Source organism: Chrysochloris asiatica, unplaced genomic scaffold (genome assembly GCF_000296735.1).
Source record: "Chrysochloris asiatica unplaced genomic scaffold, ChrAsi1.0 scaffold00075, whole genome shotgun sequence".
Lineage (NCBI taxonomy): Eukaryota > Metazoa > Chordata > Mammalia > Afrosoricida > Chrysochloridae > Chrysochloris > Chrysochloris asiatica.
The window spans coordinates 462,670-470,470 of NW_006408593.1; positions in this window are offsets into that span (position 1 = coordinate 462,670).

Sequence of the window (7,801 nt, forward strand, 5' to 3'; positions counted from 1 at the left end):
GGATTTTTGTTTTCTTTACATTATGATGCAACCCATAAGTAAGGTTCATCTTCATCACATTTTAAGTCCTCATAACTTTCAGCAAGTCTGGTTGTGTCATCTGCATAATTAAAGTTGTTAATTAGTTTTCCTTCAATCCTAATGCCATGTTTTTCTTCATAAATCCAAATTCTCAGATTACTTACTCAGCATACAGTTTGAATAAATATGGTGAAAGAATGCAACCCTGTCACACATCTTTCCTAATTTCAAACCATTCAGTGTTCCATTGTTGTGTCTGTACAACTGCATCTCAGGCTATGTGCAGGTTCCTCATGAGCATTGTTATGTGTTTCAGAATACTCATACTTTGCAATGTTGCCCATAACTTCTCATGACCCACACAATCGAAAGCCTTTGCATACTCAATAAAGCACAGGTAAGCATCTTCCTGTTATTCTTCACTCTCAGCCAAGATCCGTCGGATATCAGCAATGATATTCCTAATTCCACATCCTCTTCTGAAAGCAGCTTGAACCTCTGAAAGTTCTCTGTCAATGGTATCCCTTCCTTATAACATGTACCAAATATAAGAGACAAAGTCTGACCATCATGACTTCTAAGGAGCATTCTAGATGTACTTCTTCCAACACAGATTTGTTTGTTCTTCTGGCAGCGCATGATATTTTTAATATTTTTCTCTAACACTGTACTCTACAGATCACATAACCTTGCTTCCTGCAAGTGAAGAAAACTTTAAGCACTTGCTGATGAAAATCAAATTATGGCCTTCAGTACAGATTGTGCTTCAATTCAAAAAAAGATAAAATCCTCACAACTAGCCAAGGAAATTGTTGCTGTTGTTATGTGCCGTGGAGTCGGTTCCGACAGATAGCGACCCTGTAAAGGGTTTCTGAGGCTGTAAATCTTTATGGAAGCAGAAAGCCTCATCTTTCTTCCACGGAACAGCTGGTAATTTTGAACTGCTGACCTTGTGGTTCGCAGCCTGACTCGTAACCACTATGCTACGAGAGCAAGGAAATAGCATCATGATAAATTAAGAAAGGTTTGAAGTTGTCAAAAATTTCATTTTGCATGTGATGTTGTTGTAAGATGCAGTCGAGTCAGTACCAACTCATAGTGACCTTATGCGCAACAGAACAAGACACTGCCCTGTGCCAACATCATAAGTGTTCCTTTGCCTGAATCCCTTGTTGCTGTCCCTGTGCCAACCTATCTCATCGGGAATCTTCCTCTTTTTAGCTGACTCTCTACTTTTCTAAGCATGATACCCTTTTCCAGGGACTGATTCCACCTGATAACATGTCCGAAGTAAGAGAGGCGAGGTTTAGCCACCCTGGCTTCTAAGGATCACTCTGGCTGTGCTTCTTCCAACCAAGATTTGTTTGCTCTTTGGCAGCCATGGTATTTTCAATATTCTCCTCCAGCACCATAACTCAAATGCATCAATGCTTCTATAATCTTCCTCATTCACTGTCCAACTTTCACATGTATATGTGGTTACTGAAAATACCAAGGTTTGGATCAGACACACCTTGGTCTCCAAACTGACAGCTTTGTTCTTGAGCACTCTAAAGAGGTCTTGTGCAGCAGATATGCCTAATGCAATACTTCATTTGATTTCTTGAGTACTGCTTCTGTAGGTGTTGATAGTTGATTTGAAAGAAATGAAGCCTTGCAGAATTTCAGACTTTTCACCATTTATATGGGTGTTGGTCCAGTGATGAGGATTTTGGTTTTTTTTTCATTCAGGTGTAACCCATACTGAAGGCTGTGATCTTTGATCTTCATCAGTTAGTACATTAAGTCCTCTTCTTCACTTTCAGCAAGCAAGTTGTTAATGAGTCTTCCTCTAATCCTGCTGCCATATTTTCCTTTATATAATCCAGTTTCTTTGATTATTTACTAATCATACAGATTGAAAAAGTATGATGATAGAACAAAATCCTGGTGCACATCATTTGGTGTTCCCATGTTCTGTTCAAACAACTGCCTCTTGGTCTATGTATAGGTTCCCCATGAGCACAATTAAGTGTTCCAGAATACACATTCTCAAAGATTTTGTCCATAATTTGTCATGATCCACACAATTGAAAGTCTTTGCATGTCAGTAAAACACAAGTAAACCTCTTTCTGGTATTCTCTGCTTTCAGCCAAGATCCATCTGACATCAGCAATTCTATCCCTTGTTCTATGTCCTCTTCTGAATCTGATTTGAACCTCTGGAACTTCTCTGTAAATGTATGGTTACAGCCATCTTTGTAATATCATTAACACAATTTTACTTGTATGCAATATTAATGGTATTGTCCAATGATTTACGCATTCCATTGGGTCACCTCTATTGGGAATGGCCACAAATATGGATCTCTCCCAGTCAACTGGCCAGGTAGTATTCTTCAAATTTCTTGAAACAGATGAGTGAGTATCTCCAGTGCCACTTCAGTTTGTTGAAATATTTCAATGTGTATACCATCAATTCCCTATGCCTTGTTCTTTGTCAATGCCTTCAGTGCACCTTGGACTTCTTCTTCTTCCATAGGCTCTTGATCATATGCTATCTCTTGAAATGATTATACATTGACCATTTCCTTTTGGTACAGTGACTCTGTGTATTCCTTCCATCTTGTTTTGATGTCCCTGCATCATTTAATATTTTGCCCACAAAATCCTTCAGTATTGCAAGTCGAGGCTTGAATTTTGCTTTGGTCGCTCAGTTTGAGGACTGCTAAATGTGTTCTTCACTTTTGGTTTTCTAGCTCCAGATCTTTGCACATTTCTTTATATAATAGCTGACATTGTCCTCTGAAGTTGACCTTTTAAATTTTCTTTTACCTTCCTATTTTCTCCATTTGCTTTAGCTTCTCTACACAAGAAAGTAGATTTCAGAGTCTTTTCTGGCAACCATTTTGATCTTTTCCTTCTTTCTTGTCTTCTTAATGACCTTTTGCTTTCTTCCTATATGATGTTCTTGATGTCATCCCACAACTCTTCTGGTCTTCAGTCTTTAGTGTCTAATGCATCAAATCTGTTCTTCAGATGATCTCTAAATTCAGGTGGGATATATTAAAATTCATATTTTGGCTCTCGTGGACTTGTTCTCATTTTATTCTGCTTCAGTCTGAATTTGTATATGAGCAATTGATGGTCTGTCCCATAGTCTGCCCCTGCCTTCTTTTGGTTGATGATAAGGAATTTTTCCACTGTCTCTTTCCACAGTTGTAGCCAATTTGATTTCTGTGTATTCCATCTGATGAGGTCCATGTGTATAGTCATCTTTTATATTGTTTAAAAAAGATATTTGCAATGAAGAATCATTGTTCTTGCAAAATTCTATTATGCAATCTCCAGCACTGTGTTTGTCGCTAACGTTGTATTTTCTAACTGCTGATCCTTTATCTTTGTTTCCAACTTTTGCACTCCAATTATCAATAAACATCAATATAATCTTGATTTAATGTTTGATCAATTTCAAACTAAAACAAGTTGGTAGAATTCTTCAATATTATCGTCACTGGCTTTAGTGGTTGGTGTACAAATTTGAATAATAGTGATATTAACTGGTCTTCCTCATAGGCCTGTGGATATGATCCTACCACAGACAGCATTGCACTTCAAGACAGATCTTGATATGTTATTTTTGATGATGAAACTGATGCCATTCCTCTTCAATTTGTCATTCCCAGAATAGTAGACTATGATCATCAGGTTCAAAATGGCTAATGCTAGTCCATTTCAGCTCATTAATGCATAGAATATCAATGCTTATGCATACCATTTCATTTTTTACGATTTCCAATTTTCCTAGGTCCATACTTCATATAGTCCATGTTCCAATTACTAATGGATGTTCACAGCTGTTTCTCTTCATTTTGAGGTGTGTCCCATTAGCAAATGAAGGTCCCCAAAACTTTACTCTATTGGTGTTATAAAGGTCTACTCCATTTTTAGGAAACAGCTCTTCCTCATAAGTATTTTGAGTGTCTTCCAACCTGAGGCACTCATCTTTGCCACTATAGTTGACAGTATTCTGGGTTTCTTCATCATGTTTCAATATTCAATATTCTGGTGCTGCCAGTATTCTACCACTATTCCTAAGGTTTTCAATAACTAAATATTCACAAGTAGTCTGCCTCTCTTTCTTCCTAGACTTTCATCTGGATGCTCAGCTGAAACCTACCCATGTTGGTGACCCTTCTGGAATTTAAAATACCCATGATATAGTTTCCAGAATCACAGCAACATGCAAGCCACCACAGTAAGACAAACTGACAGAGGAGTGGTAGAAGAGGCATGTAAGTCATTGGATATAGGTCAAGGGCAAGTAGGTTCATCACTTGTCTTCATGAGCCAGTTAGTGAAGACAACGCAGAATAAGAATGTCTCAGCTAAAGCCAGTTTCCCCCTCATTCACTTCACCACATCTTCACCTTCACACCTTACTGATTAGATATAATACAAGGAATGAAAAAAATATATCTAATTGAACATGACTTTGATTTCATTCTCAAAACTAGGATTCTTAGCCCAAAAATGCAATTAAAATTTACAAATAAAAAATTACATTTTACTATCTGAATTTTTGTAGTATGATTTATGACCAAAATAATTTCTAATATATGCACTTTTTTAAAAATTCTCTATGTGTGAGGTGGGGATGATGGATCTTTTTGCTTTTCTAAACCCTAATGTTATTAAAAACTAGAAAGAATGGCTCCTAGTAAAGTGGAAGAAAGAAGACTGTGTTTGGGTTTTCCTCTCCCCCTTATACCCTTGCGCATCCCAGTCCATCTCTAGTCTCTAAGTGATATTTTGCTTTATAGCAAGGATTATATTCTAGCTAAGTACCTATATTTCTAGTTGTCAGACAGGCTCAATCTTTGGCTGAATGCTGGATAAAACGATTGGACTCACAGATTCATATGCATACTATGCCAAATCCAATTATTCATGATAGTGGCCACAGACTATAGAGTTAATTTCAGTTTCCTCGTCTGTTATTAATTACTTGTGACCTTGGGAAACCAAATTAACTTTCATGAACTTCAGTTTCTTCTTCTGTAATATTGTATTAGTTTCCTAGGGCTGAAACAACAGATATTTATTCTCTCATGGTATTCCTTTGCTTGTAGATGTATCACTCCAATTCCTGCCTCTGTGATCACATGACATTCTTCCCGATGAAGCCTTGTGACTCTTCTCTTTTTAAAATGACACCAGTCATAATGGACTGCTGTTATTATTAGGTGCCATTTGGTAGGTTCTAATTTTATGCACAAAATGGAACACTGCTTGGTCCTGTGCCTTCCCCACCATTGTTTTATGTTTGACTCCATTGTTGCTACCGTTGTGTCAATCCACCTTGTTGGGAGTCTTCTTTCCTTCTGCTGATTCTCTACCCCACCAAGCATGATAATACAGGGAATAGTTCCTCCTGACAACATGTCCAAAGCATGAGAGATGAACTATATGTATCTTGATCGCTAAGAAATATTCTTGCTAGAATTCTTGCAAGACAGACTTTATTTTTCTTCTAGTAGTCCATGCTACTTTTAATATTCTTTTTGAGCACCATAATTCAAATGAATCCATTTGGATTTGAGTCCTGGTGTGGCACTGTAGGATAAGCACTCCATCTCAAGGCCGGTTTAAACCATAAGGTTGGTCTGCTCCTCAGAAATCCTATACAGAGTTGCCATGAGTCAGAACCTATCTTAAGGCACTTAACAACAACAATTATAAGATGAGGAGTCCTGGTGTGCCACTGTGGGATAATGCTCTAGCCTGAAAGGTGGTTTGAACCACAAGGTTGGTGGTTCAAACTCTCCAGCCGCTATTTGGAAAACATACACAGGGTTGCTATGCGTCAGAACTAGCTCTATGGCACTTAACAACAATAACATTATAGTGTCTGAAGGAGCCCTGGTAGTGTAGGGGATCATGAGCTGTGCTGCTAGCCTAAAGGTCAGGAGTTCAAATCAGTTGCTCCCAAAGAGAAAGATGAGGCTTTCTGTTTCTGTAAAGATTACAGCCTTAGAACCACTATGCAGGATCACTATGATTCGGAACTGACTTGAAAGCATACAACCACCACCACCACTACAGTATCACCTTGTGTTGATTTAGCTCATTACATTTGCAAAGACACTATTACCAAATAAGGTCACACTCACAGTTAACAGGGGTAAGGATTCAACATATCTTTTGGGGGACATACAAATCAAATCATAACAAAGCAGTTAGATTACCAATAGTCCAGCAGCCATAGTAAAAGCTCAAAGATAAAATGACTGCTCCCCCAGATTCCTATATAAATCTACTGATCAATTCATGACACACATTATAGTGGCCATCCTCTAGAAACTGAAGGTCAAGTTCTGTGTTTGCCACCAATTAGCTGTGTGACCTTGAAAAATCAATTTAACCTTCATGATCTTCAGTTTCTTTTTCCATAAAATTGAGACTAGATAGACTGAAAATGTCTCTTCATCTTTTAAAAACACCCTTATGTTATTTTTACCTCAAACACAACTACCATACTCAGTCAAGATTTGTTATAACACATTGATCTTCTAACAAGGTTGGCTTCTGCTACTTATCTGGCTAGAACATCCTTACTTCAAGCACCAGCATTATAAAGGGATTTATATATAGTATTATCCTTGATAAGTATGCCTTTGGCAGAAGCAAATAGAAATTGCAAAGCAAAATTAGGTTTGTGCATATTTTACTGGAGAAAGAGCACCTCTCTTCCCCTGTGTCCTAGCTTTTTAAATTTCAATTTTTACCTCCACTAGCCAAAGGAAACTAAACATTGTGCAATTATTCAGTGAAAATACAAGTATTGAATGGAAAAACTGGACAGCTCTAAGATTTCATAATATATGGTTTTGTTTTGTTTATTCCCTTAAAGGAATATGAACTGAAGCTTAGGATGGCATCTGTCCATGTTACTAGCAAGAAAAGACAAATTAAAGCAGAATTAAAGGGTGCTCTTTCCTAACACATACACAAAAGCATTTTCTGCCATGTGAACAACGTGTATAAATCAAGGAAACAGAGTTTCAACTATTCTTTAACATTTAATACTGAATTGCTCAGGTTATCATCATGTGTTTCCCATGTTCTGTTCTAATAACTGCTTCTTGTTCCAGGTACAGATTCCTCATGAGCAGAATTAATGTTCCAGAATGCTCATACTTCTCAATATTGTCCATAGCTTGTCATGATCCACACAATCAAAAGCCTTTGCGTAGTCAATACTTGTCCAAAGTACAAGAGACAATGTCTGACCATCTTGGCTTCTAAGAAGCATTCTGACTGTACTCCTTCCAACACAAATTTATACTTTGGGAAGTCCATAGTATTTTTTTTTTCTTTAATTTATTTAAGGTTTTTCTTATGGATTGAATGAAAGTTTACAGGGCATATCATCAGTTTTACATTCAACAAATCATACACCTTGTTTCATTACATTGATTATAATCCCCTCCATGTACCATCAGTCAACAGTATTTCTTTTTATTCACTTTAGCTTTTCAAAAAGCAAACAAACAAACAAAAAAACCACCCAGGCATCTATAATAATTTACATCTCCAAAGGCTACATTCTGCAAATCTTCTCCTGGCCACCAGCTCTTTGTCCCTCTCTTCTTAGTCCATGAATCTAGAGTCCTCAACCTCTCCCCTTCTCCATGACACCATCTCTGTCTCCATCTTTGGCGCTGCTGCTTCTCTGGATAAGGTACCACATTCTGCTTGTGTGTTCCTCTCTTGATGGTCCTAGGGTCCTCTGTTTCTG